The sequence below is a fragment of the Micromesistius poutassou genome, assembly GCF_964030765.1.
Source record: "Micromesistius poutassou genome assembly, chromosome: 1".
Taxonomy (NCBI): domain Eukaryota; kingdom Metazoa; phylum Chordata; class Actinopteri; order Gadiformes; family Gadidae; genus Micromesistius; species Micromesistius poutassou.
Window position 1 is genome coordinate 148 of NC_140271.1, and position 12306 is coordinate 12453.

The 12306-nt window shown below is 48.0% G+C and overlaps 1 pseudogene across 1 annotated transcript; it reads right to left on the reverse strand.

Moving 5' to 3' along the window:
- Positions 1-2434: 2434 nt before the first annotated feature.
- LOC311349436 (metalloproteinase inhibitor 2-like) lies at positions 2435-7537 on the reverse strand (annotated as a pseudogene). The gene is made up of 5 exons (XR_014684312.1): positions 7191-7537; positions 5407-5507; positions 5187-5295; positions 4795-4919; positions 2435-3908 (listed from the first exon to the last, which is right to left on the reverse strand). The product of XR_014684312.1 is annotated as a metalloproteinase inhibitor 2-like (transcript).
- Between the last annotated feature and the right edge of the window lie 4769 nt (positions 7538-12306).

Below are 12306 nucleotides of genomic sequence, written 5' to 3' on the forward strand. Positions count from 1 at the left end.
TTGCCAAGAGGGAACGCAGATGGGATAAGACGGTACTTTATGGATCCCATGACGTTTGAGAATAGATAAGAGATACAAAAAACGTTCTAGATTATGATCATTCTTATGGTAGCGAGACCATTCATGCATTTGCCCTTCATTTGAAAAAAGGAGAGCTGATGCATTTGGCTTTAAAAACGGTTTATGGGAATTGTAATCTGACTTTAACAGCGGATTCCCTGTGTTTTAATCGGACACACTCATGGAAATAAACCACGTTATATTTACCCGTTATATTGTCAAATACGTAACTCCCGACACATGGACATATACACACACCATTACATTATGCATACATCAGAATAAAGACGTCCGTTTATGTCATCCAATTAGAATAAAGACGTCCGTTTATGTCATCCAATTAGAATAAAGACGTCTGTTTATGTCATCCCAATTAGAATAAAGACGTGATTATGTCATCCAAATAGAATAAAGACGTCTGTTTATGTCATCCAATTAGAATCAAATCTGTTCAGTAGCATGCCAGCGTACATTAGACATGACCCACGTGTAGAGGTCCTCACAGCAGCGCTGGGGCCACGTGGCAGGCGTGTTAGAGCCCACCGCTGGTGATTGACATGGCATAGGTCAGGGCTGGCCGGTGACAGCCTCCATTCATTCATTCATTCACTCACTCCTTGGTCGATATGAACCCGGTGACAGCTCTGGAGGTCCCGAGCTGCTGCACTCGAACGAACACGCGTGACACATGTCACGTACGTCACACGTGTAACACATGTCAGGTGACACGCGTGTCCGTTGCGGAGTGTTGCAGAAGCGAGCGGCACAGAAATACGCGGCGGCGACACACACACGTGTAACGTTGCGCAACCGCAGACACAACCGACAGAACGAACGACCGACCGACGGCTGCCGACAGACTAAACTTCACCCACTCACGACGACGACACCGCCGCGTGGGGGGGGGGGGGTCCCGTCGGCCCAACTCACGACTACATGACGTGACGTGACGTGACGAGCTCACCCGAGTCGACGGCCCCCTCTGGTTCCGATGAATCAACACACACCCCGAGCCCCTCGCTCGGGTCTACTCGGGTCCACTCGGAGCGTAACGTGAGCTGGGGGGGGGGAGGAGGGGGGCTAGGCTACCGACCTCATCGAAGGCGCGAGGTCGGACGAAAGGGCGAGAAAAAGTTTGAACAACAACGACAGTGACGGTCGATGACATGTTTCGCTGGGGGGGGGGTGCGGGTTTTGACGGGGGTCGGAGCGCGGAGAGGGGGGGGGGGGGGGAGACGGGGGACGTAGCCACGTTAGCCCGCGAGCTAACGTGGCGACGTCCCCCCCCCCCGTCCTCCCCCTCCCTCCCTCCCTCCACCACCTCGTCGTCCGCGCTGCTGCTGCTGCTGCTGCGATGTAGCTTAGCACTGTGAGCTAGCTCACAGACAGCCCCGGTCACACTCACCTACTAGCGTCGCGTCTCCGGCGGGGAACCGCGCGAACAAAACACACCGGAGTGGGAGGGGGGGGGCACGAGCGAGGGGCCGTCCGGTAAACGCGCCGTCTCACCTTTTGGGACGAGTTATCCGGGGTGTGTAGAGTTGTTAGACGGTGTCCGTCGGATGGTAGCAGCTACAACGGCGCCTCCCTCGTCCATGCTGCATTATGAGAGGGCAGGGACCAAGGGGCTGACTGACGGGGGTCCGCGACCAATCACGGGGAGGCTCGGTCGTTCGCAACCGACGGCAGCCAACCAGGGGACGGTGTTTTGGTTATAGCCCGTATGGACGCACGCAAACACGTGACTTTCCAGTGGCTCTGTTTACCAAAAAAAAACATTTTAAACGTCATATCTTCTCCAATGTCGAAATTAATTGATCTAATATGCTATTTCGTATACTATCCTATACTGTAATATTTAGCATCGCTAGAGGTGGGCTACACACTTTCATGGAAATGTGAGGCTTTTTATGAATTAGAATTAATATGGCTAATTATGCAATCATGTCGACATTAATAAAGAGCTTGAGGGTTTTCAATAATAAGATGTTATTCAAGCATATCTCTCTAAGATGTCTGTGCCCTTACCTGTGTTCAGAAATAGGCCTTTGACACCGGGAGGTGGCCTGTAGGTGGCGTGAGATTACATGTCAGACTTCGGCTCTCCGTTATTTCAGTAGGCTTATTTAATGTTCCTAATGTGGGTTCATCACACATTCATGGCCTCGTTTCCAGTCATTCCAATCCTCTGCGGGGCCCCCATCATGTCTTCATTCACAAGTGGAGTAGAGTAGACGAGCTTGCTACATAAACATTTCTAGCGTTGGCAGTAGCCTACATGTAAATCTTTTTGCCAAGTAGCCTACTACAGTCAGGACCGACACACTGCAAGTCAGACATCGTACAATGAGGGTCAGAAAAAGGTCAAACGATGTGAAGGTTATTTTTTATTGAAAGTATTATTTAAGTTATTAACAGACATGCATGCAATCACTGCCTGCTCTTAAAATATCTCATGTGAAACCAGCACAGTTCATTTGTCCAATGTTCTTTTACATGTTATAATAAAAAGGTTAAAAAAAAGAATATTTTACACGTATGTAAATTAATGTGAAACATTTACATTTAGGCTTCAGTTCATGTTGAAGGTTCTCCAAAATCGTTCTTCTAAAAGTGTTAAGACATCATTCCACTAAATGAAACGTAGGCCAACAGCATAGCCTTTTTAAACAGAAATGTTTGTGGTTCTACACAACATTATTGGTTATCGGGGTATATGACAAGATAGAAAGGTGATCGTAACCCAACACTGAACAACTGTAATCACACGTTACATGCATATGACGTGTGTAATAACACAGAAATACAAAACGGAGACAGATTAATCCCTGCTCTGAGAAACTTGAACTGAATTTGCTACCGTGGTAAAAGTGCATTATATGTGTTTGTCGAAAACATGGAAAAAACATTATTGGCATAAAAACCCTTGGCATTTCTGCAGTGACTGGCACTTTCAATGTTGAAATTAATACGTACATTTCGAATGCGGAGAATTTTGTATCAGGTTAATTTAATATATCACAGTAGAGATCCTAATATTTCCAAACAAGAGAAACGATTATTTTAATTTCCATTTTATTTGTGTAATTTAGCACTGCTGTCAAACCCAGAGGAGAATGCAGGCCAGTTTATTTATCATTTACCATAACTATTAAGCATTACAATCCAAATTGAATTATGTGTAAGTTTGATTCACATCATTTGTATGCTAAAATGACCTTATATGCATTCATTTAAATATCTTTGGGTCCACTGAATAGCGTACTGCAATTGCCAACCTTTCTGTATCAGATTCAAACTCTTCCATTAATTTCTTTCAAAGTGTTAAACGGAAAACATGCTTTGAGCATTACGTTTCCTTTTTTTTTCGATTTAACTTTATTTCGCTTACAAAAAAAAAAAAAAAAAAAAAGTAAGTAAAAAAAGTTTTTAAAAAAAGTATCCCAAAAAAAAAATTACAAAAAGTACACATTTCTAACCTGGACAATACTACAATATCTTCCTACGACGACGACGACGACATCAAAAACAAGAGAGAGAGAGAGAGAAAAACAAACTGGTGGAATCATCAAGTATTTCTAGACGGCGTCCGTGTGGGGTGGCGGCGGCGGCGGTGGTGCGGCGGCGGCGGCGGCGGCAGCGGCAGGTTTTAGGGCTCCTCGATGTCCAGGAAGTCCTTCTTGGGCTGGGGCGGCGCCCCGGGTACCAGGCGCAGGAGCCGTCGCGCCGCTGGATGCAGGCGAAGTGCTGTGCCTGGGGCCCGTTGATGTGGTTCTCCATCACCCAGTCGGTCCACAGCACTCGTTCTCCGAGTGCAGCGAGCAGGGCACGGTCTCACAGCGGGTGATCTGATGCACACAGGAGACACCGCCGCGGCGTTATGAGAGAGTACAGACAGACGGGCGGGGGGGGTGGGGGTGGTGGTGGTGGTGGTGGGTGGTGGTGGAGCGGTCTGATCCAACCGAGGAATAGGAGGTCGAGAGGTCTAACCGCTATACAGGTCACACTTTGGAGAGAGAGAGAGAGAGAGAGAGAGAGAGAAAAGAGAGAGAGAGAGAGAGAGAGAAGAGAGAGAGAGAGAGAGAGAGAGAGAGAGAGAGAGAGAGAGAGAGAGAGAGAAAAGAGAGAGAGAGAGAGAGAACAAAGAAACAGGTAGAAAGAAAAAGAGACAAAGGGAAAGAGAAAAAAGAAAACAAGAGAAAAAGAAAGTGGAGAGAAGGAAAAGAGAAAGAGAGCAAGAAAGAGAAAGAGCGAGAAAGAGAGAGACATCCTTTGGATACGGGTCCTTGATAAGCAGGGTTTAGACCTCTTGTTCATGTATGCCTAAAGGTAGACTTCTGACCTTGGGGTTGGAACCCATGACCTTTGGAGTGTGAGTTAAAGCCCCCTCACCCCCAAACCCCTATCCACTATCCCTTATCCACTATCCCCTATCCACTATCCCCCATCCCCTATCCCCTATCCACTATCCCTTATCCACTATCCCCTATCCACTATCCCCTATCCCCTATCCACTATCCCCCATCCACTATCCACTATCCCCCATCCACTATCCACTATCCACTATCCCCCATCCACTATCCCCCATCCCCCATCCACTATCCCCCATCCCCCATCCACTATCCACTATCCCTGTTCTTCAGAAGCCAAGGGTGGAGAAAGTGGAACATATGACATAGGGAGACGTTCAGCCTGGCCGTGAGCCGTCTCCGGGCTTGGACCCCCTCCTGGTACCTTGCAGTCGCAGCCCATCTGGTATCTCTCGGGCAGGCTCTTCTTCTGGATGGGGCTCATGGCCTCCCAGGGCTCGATGAAGTCGCACAGGGTCACGTGCACATTGCCGTCGCTCTCCACTTTACCTGAGAGATGGACGGAGAGAACAAAACGAGATGGTTGGGAGGTTCTTCTTCAGTCAGTGTCTCTCCTGGGGGTGCTCTCGATTGCACGATTGCAGGGGGCACTCGGAACATTTTAAAAAAGTAATTGTGTTTTTGTGGGTGTGATATTGGTTATGAACGATTAAATGTGAATACCAAGATACAGTAAGTGCGTGCATTAAGTGTCAGGACGTATAAACATACAATAAGTGCGTGAGAGGGGGGGGGGGGGGGGGGGGTAAGGCGTACCTGTTATGAGGTACTCCATCTGGCCTTCCATGTCCAGAGTCACTCCGCACAGAGCCGAGATGGGGGCAGTGTAGATGGCCTCAATGTCCATGACGGGCCCTTTGAACATCTAGCAGGAGACCACAGGCAGCAGATTTAAAAAAAAAAAAAGGCCAAGGTGAAGACGTGCATGGTTTCACCACCACGACAACGTCGGAAAGGAAGGCGTTTGGATATTCACCTTGATCAGCTTGACGTCGTACTTGATCTGCTTCACTGGATTCCCGTAGACGTCGTTGCCAACGTCGACCTTGTTCACGGCGACGACCTTTGCTCTGATGACTGGAGAAAAAAAAAAAACGGGAAGAAGAACAAATGTCACTTTTTTGTCCGCTAAGCGGGTTATGACTCTCACTGCATGGCGGACAGACGCCACCACCACCACCTCCACCACCTCCACCACCACCTCCAGCAGCACCACCACCTCCACCACCAGCAGCACCACCACCTCCACCACCACCACCTCCAGCACAGCCATGGTGAGCCATAACTAGGTGGCCACTTACATTGCTTCACAATATCGCCTAAAAGTTTCACCCATTCATGCACACATTCACGGCGGTGTCAGTCAGCCACGCAGGGCGACAGCCAGCGGGTCAGGATGAGCAGTCAGGGTGAGGGCGTCTCGCTCAGGGACACCTCGACCCTCAGCTAGGAGGAGGAGGAGCCGGGGATCGAACCAGCAACCTTCCGGTTACCAGCCAATCCCCGCTCTGCCTCCTGATCCATATGAGCAAAACACCCTTCACGCAGGGTTGACAAATGCGTCTCGGAGGACTTAAACACCACATCAGGGTGGGAGGCGGGAACTCCGTAACTGTACCGTTTCCCTGACAGTCCCCTGTCGGGGAAACACTCCCCTTACTTGACAAATAACAACGTTAAGTTAGGTAACGCGCGTTGCGTTATAAATAATAAAGAAAGTAATGAACTTTAATGTCGTTCCTGTTTACACCGCTTCCAGGTCCTTAAAATGGGAAATCTGGCTGGGGTTGTTCCATTTTAAGGTTTTAAAAGACTTGTTTTCCCTTGTGCCACTAACTGAACTCCAAAACAATGATGCTTGTGGGTTAGGTCGGGTTTTCAGTGAAGTGAGTTGCTAAACCGACTGAGTCCAACGGCTGCACACATCTGGATATTGTAATAGCAGGAAGTCACACACCACACACACACACACACACACACACACACACACACACACACACACACAGTTATGATAACAGATCCATAGGCTCACCATCCAAAGGCAGCGAATGAGGGAAACGAATAAGTCATCTTTTGTGCACATACATTCACTCCACGCCAAAGCGGAGACGAGCCAGGCCAACGTAAACGGACACAGCAGCTAGACAAGCTGGTTACTGTTGCGATGTTTGCTGGCATCGGTGCTCCATTAGGAAACAACGCACATATTATAAGTATCCAGGCATCTGGAAAAAATGCTTGCCCTCTTCCATCCGGTGTTTTGGGAGCTTTACCCAACAGAGGTGGTACCGTGGGGCGCGTTCCTTTTCATTCATAATTCCACAAAGTCACTCCGCTCCGCTCCAGGATTCAGAGGGAGAGTGGAAACAAGTCAATTCTGCTCCGGCCTCGGAAATGCTGATGCAGCACATTCCCCCCCGGGCGAGGGACACCGAGGGAGAGTTTACAACGGGACGGCCAGTGAACCAATGGATCTGTTGTCCACATGACGTCTGCATCATACATGTGTGCGACCAATCATGGGAAAGCGGAGAGATAAAAAAATAAATAATAATAAAATAAAAAAAAAGATGCATGATTTGCATCCCCCCTTTTTTTTTTTTTTTTTTTTTTTTTTTTAAACACAGCTAAGGTAAACTAGTTCAACAGTTGACCTATCAAAAATAAGACGCATTGTTCTGTATGTTGCCTTACAATGCGTTGGCTAAATACGTGATGAAGAAAAGAGAAGGTCCTACGTGGAGAGATAAGGAGACTTACCGACGTCCGAGCTGCAGAAGGCCTGCTGGGGATGAGCGGGCGAGCAGCTGCAGGCTTCTGCAAAGTCCTCCACCCGCCAGACGAACAAGATGGCCAGGGTGACCAAGCAACCGTTCACTGTCCAAGTCATTTTTAGAAACAACGGTGGTTTCCGAGATATATATATATTCACTACTTAAAGTAGTCAATATAAACTCAAGAAAAAGTTAGTTATCTAAAGTACAGGCTACACTAAACACTTTCCCGGATTCACCCTTAATAAAGTCAGACAATAACCGCAGGACCAGACCCACTTGGTAGAGCAGGATGTATTGAACACATTAAAGTGTATTAGATCATGTCACTACTGCGGGAGCGTCTGGCAGAACACTCCTCTCGTGCGCAGAGTCCTCGGCTTTATTGAACCGAGTCCGGCGAAGCTCCTCCCCCTTCAGGAGCTGAAGGTTCAGAAAGCCTTGATAAGGTAATGGCAGCCAGATCATCCAAGGGTCCGAACGTACATGGGGCGGTACCTCTTCCCGCTACATACCAATCAGGTGCCCGGCCTGGTGTCCGTTCGGATCCGTGATTGGTTTGTAACTGGAAGAGGTCCCGCCTACTGTACGTTCGGACCGTTGGATCACGCGACTACCTGTTGATAAACGAGAAGACCAAAAAAAAAAGTTAGCAGTGAGATCATTGTTTTGATGATAGTTACCGGCTGGGCCCCGTCAGAGCTTCCTTCCTTATCCTAAGGAAACATTAGGACATAGGTACTAACTTTATTTCACAGTTTTAATTTATCCATGAGTCACACCACAAAAATGGTGGATGCCTTCTTGGGTTTGCTCAGAAAGGAGTGTGGCTTTGAGGTTTCCCTCGTGGGGCCCGGCCCGAGAGGCTGATAATAATAATAACAATAATAATAATAATAATACATTTTATTCAAACCGTATTTCATGTCACCCAAGGACACTGTACAGTAATGGTTAAAATAACATTCAACACATCAAACAGGGACAATATAGACAGACCCCGACACAAAACATAACAACAGTAAATAAAACAATGGAAAAAGATACAAGGAAAGAAAGAAATGGAGGGGGGGGGGGGGGGGAGGGAGGCAAGGGTAATCACACTGAGACCTAATGGAGATAATGAGGCTAATGAATTGTGCAGGGGGCCGAGGAGAGAGAGAGAGAGCGAGCGCTCCGTTCTACATGTGTCTGTTACGGTGGACTCTCTCCGTTACATCATAACTGGCGGCGGGGCCCGGCCCCGCTGGCCTCTCCACAACATATTTCCACTCTTTCCACAATTTAGCATTTTTTGCTCGGTTGCTTTTCCACAAGTCTCCACGAAGAAACCCGAGGCTGGAGGGAGGGGGACACACTGGAGGGTAATCTCAGAGTGTGTCCTTTGTGTGTGTACTTCATGTGTGTACTGTTTGTGTGTCCTTTGTGTGTGTACTTCACGTGTGTACTGTTTGCGTGTCCTTTGTGTGTGTACTTCACGTGTGTACTGTTTGCGTGTCCTTTGTGTGTGTACTTCACGTGTGTACTGTTTGCGTGTCCTTTGTGTGTGTACTTCATGTGTGTACCGTTTGCGTGTCCTTTCTGGATGGAACCAGATACCAGTACCGGCCTACTGGGCCTGACCTCCCTCTGCCACTCATTCCCAGTACCCGGGAATGGACAGGGTGTTGACGTTCATCGTCAGAGGAATGTCTTGCACCATAAGTGGCGCAGCCGGGCAGATAGGGATCCGATCCGCTACTGGAAATGGCACGCTTCAGAAGGGTTCTGCGTCACACTGCTGCTCGTGACGGGAATTTGCAGGAGTAGCAGGGTGTCATGGAAATCCAGACGCATCACACAAGAGGAAGTGAAACAGCCACGGGTGTATTGATGAAATTGATGACACTTCCATGCCCTCAGGGTTCAAAGTGAACTCTCTATCTTCCAGGGAATGACAGACTCCGGTCCAAACAGCTCGGCTCCTGTTGCCCTGCGTTGTTGACCTGATGTGGGGGAGGCTGAGGCCGGCTGCCCACCCTGTTCTCCAGCTCCTGGGAGGCGAGCCAGGAGATGTCCCCACCCACCCACCCACCCACCGTACGGCCCAGCCCACCCATGGCTCTCATTACCAGAAGTCAAAGGAGATGCAGATGCTGTCTCCGCCGTCGGGGGAAGCACCGAAGAAAAAAAAAAAAGATCGAACGGAATAGAGTGCATCTTCGCTTTTATCGGCTTTAAGAGGACCGTGAACGAGGCTGTGACATGAACGGGACCTGCTGTTCCACACGCTGTGAACCTCCCCCTCAAACTGTGTTTGCTACGCTCACTTCGATCTGCGTGACGGTGACGGTGTCTACATGAGGTTCTGGTTTGGCGGGCGAGAGGGTGGATCCGTCCACGGAGACAGAAAGGGCGGGCGTGTCGGCCGCCCCCCCCCCCCCCGGGTACGCTGCAACCTTCAAACAGCGGAGGGGCTCAGGCACCGGTCAGCCTCCTCACCCCTCAATTACACTCTCGCCGGCGCCAGGAATACCCCCACAAGGAACTGCCCGGCAAAAAAGGGGGATCCTGGCGGGAACCGGTGGCTTTGTGGCCATGACCCATATCCTCTGACACGGACCACCCCCACACTTTGTCTCTCCCTCTCGCTCTCCTTATCTCCCTCTCTCTCTCTCCAAACACAAAGACACCCACCCGACATGACATCAGGGGAAAAAGGCTTGACCACGAAACCGAGACCACCTCCACCTCCTCCTCCTCCTCCTCCTCCTCCTCCTCCTCCTCCGGCTGGACCTCGACCTTTTCGCGCAAAGGCGCCTGTCCGGTTCCCCCGCCCCGCACCATTGTTAGCGTGTTCTCGCCACAGGCCACGGCCCCAGTTCCCATAATTCCCCTGAAACCATTAAAGAGTTTATGGGTGAATGAGTGGTGAGACGGTGAATCAGTGTCAGGGATGTTGGCCTCTATGGAGGATCACTGGCACGGAGAAAGAGAAAGAGAAAACATCTGGTGGTTGAGCTGAACGGGGGTGGAGGGTCTTCAGGGTCAGGTGGTTCCACGATGTTGGCGGCGGTCCGCTGCCGGGCCCTGTGATTCACCGGGCCGTGCCTGCGCAGTGCGTCTGTAGTCTGTCAGCGCATAATGGTATTGTTGGGTGCGGCCGAATTGAGTCGGGTTACTTTCGCTTTTACGCAATAGCTGCTGCGAACGTGAGCGTGAGGTGGGCGACTCACTTCCTCTGCGCTTCTGTCCGTGACTCTGTTGTCTGGAGGTGGGGGGGGGGGGCTTTGTCATCGTACAGTGTCAACAGTCTGTTATTGAGCAACTGTTTCCCGTAAGCCGTAATTACCATAAAAAAACAGACTGAATTTCGTAATTGCTCAGAAATTTGCAAGCGGCCACCGAATGTCATGATGACCATGTTGGGGCATGTGGATTTGTAAATGGGGACCGTACATGTTGACAGATTTGTTTGGATGCTGCTCGGGGCGGGAGTTGTGGTGACGGGGTGAGTCACCTGTGTGATTGGCTCACCTGTGTGATTCATTATTATCAGGACCTTTTTCGTTAATTGATTTGATTACTCATCAAACCGTTTGACAATAGGCGTGTTTCAGATCAAGCATGTGTTGCGTTGCCTCGCATAACATAATGCATTCTGGGATAAAAACGTCAGAAATGCTGGTGATAACTTCCAGGGTAACTCCCTCCGTCTGCTTTTCTGTGCATTTGGTCTCAAATAAATGCGGACATAAGACACTCACCTCAATATATCAAAACGTTGCCCTAGTTGGTTTGAATTAACTCGTTGTCATCTTCTTTGTTCAAACTACGAGAAGTGCGTATGCATGCGCTCAAATGCAGGTGATCTGAAACATGCCTGCCCTTCGCTGTGCTGTAGTGACATCACAAGTGGGCGTGTCAACCAAGGTTGCAAAGGGATGGAAAATGTCCAGTCAATTTCCGGAAACTTTTCGGTAAATTTCCATGGGAAGTTAAGCTGGGGAATTTTGGAAATATTAAAAATCTGAAAATGATGGGAATTTATGGGAATTAACTGGGAATTGAGGGTAATTTAATCAAACGGTATCATATCCAAGCATAAATATATATATATTTTTGTTATACCGGTAAGTACACATCCATGCAAAATAACACACTTAAAAAACATGATTTTAACAGATTTATTTGTAAGTAGAACTTTATCAAGTTCTAATTATTTTATTCTTTCATTGAAGAACAAAAACATGAATTCTGAGTTAAATATGCTCTGGGTTCAAAAGTGTGGTCTAGGCTTCTAGAAGTCATCAGTGCACATGTGATGGAGGAATGCACAGTGCATGTAGGGGGCATGGTCTCAATAAGCAGTGTGCTAGCGTGATTGAGGAATAGCATGATATTCAAGTTTACTTGCATGAAATCTCGATGTGTTAATCAATATTATGCTAAAATATATTTTCCCCAACTATATTTAAGTCCCCTGTTAAGAGCCAACCTTCAATTTTGTAAATTCCCTATTAATTCCCATAAATTCCTGTTAATTCCCATAAATTCCCGTTAATTCCAATGGACAGTTTCCAACTTTGAAAATTCCCGGAATTCTGCAACCCTAGTGTCAACCTAGATGCATGCTGGATAGATCAGTCTACCACCCTATCCAGTAGACTGGATAGGCAAATGTTGCTTATCTATCCATCATACATATTGGTGGACACGCCCACCGGGGATGTCACTAAAACACAGGAACAACACATTACAACTCAGAGGAGGACATCAATAATATCACCAACGTATGTATAAAATGAGCTTCCATAAGACACAGCCATTAATAGTATATGCAACGGTTCAAACCATATACTATGGAGGATACCATATACTGTGCAGGATATATAGGGGGAATATATAAAAAAACGCTCAAAAGTGTTGTGTTTATGTGTGAAATATTTGGAGTCAGCCTATATTAAATATATGCTCTCAATTACATAATTTATGTAGAAAGAATTTATATTGGGGGGGACAACATATTTTTCAGAAGGACTTGTCCACTCCATCCCCCCCCTCTGATGAGGACTAGCCAAAATTATAAACTTTGCAGCTAACAACTAAATTGCTAGATGTCA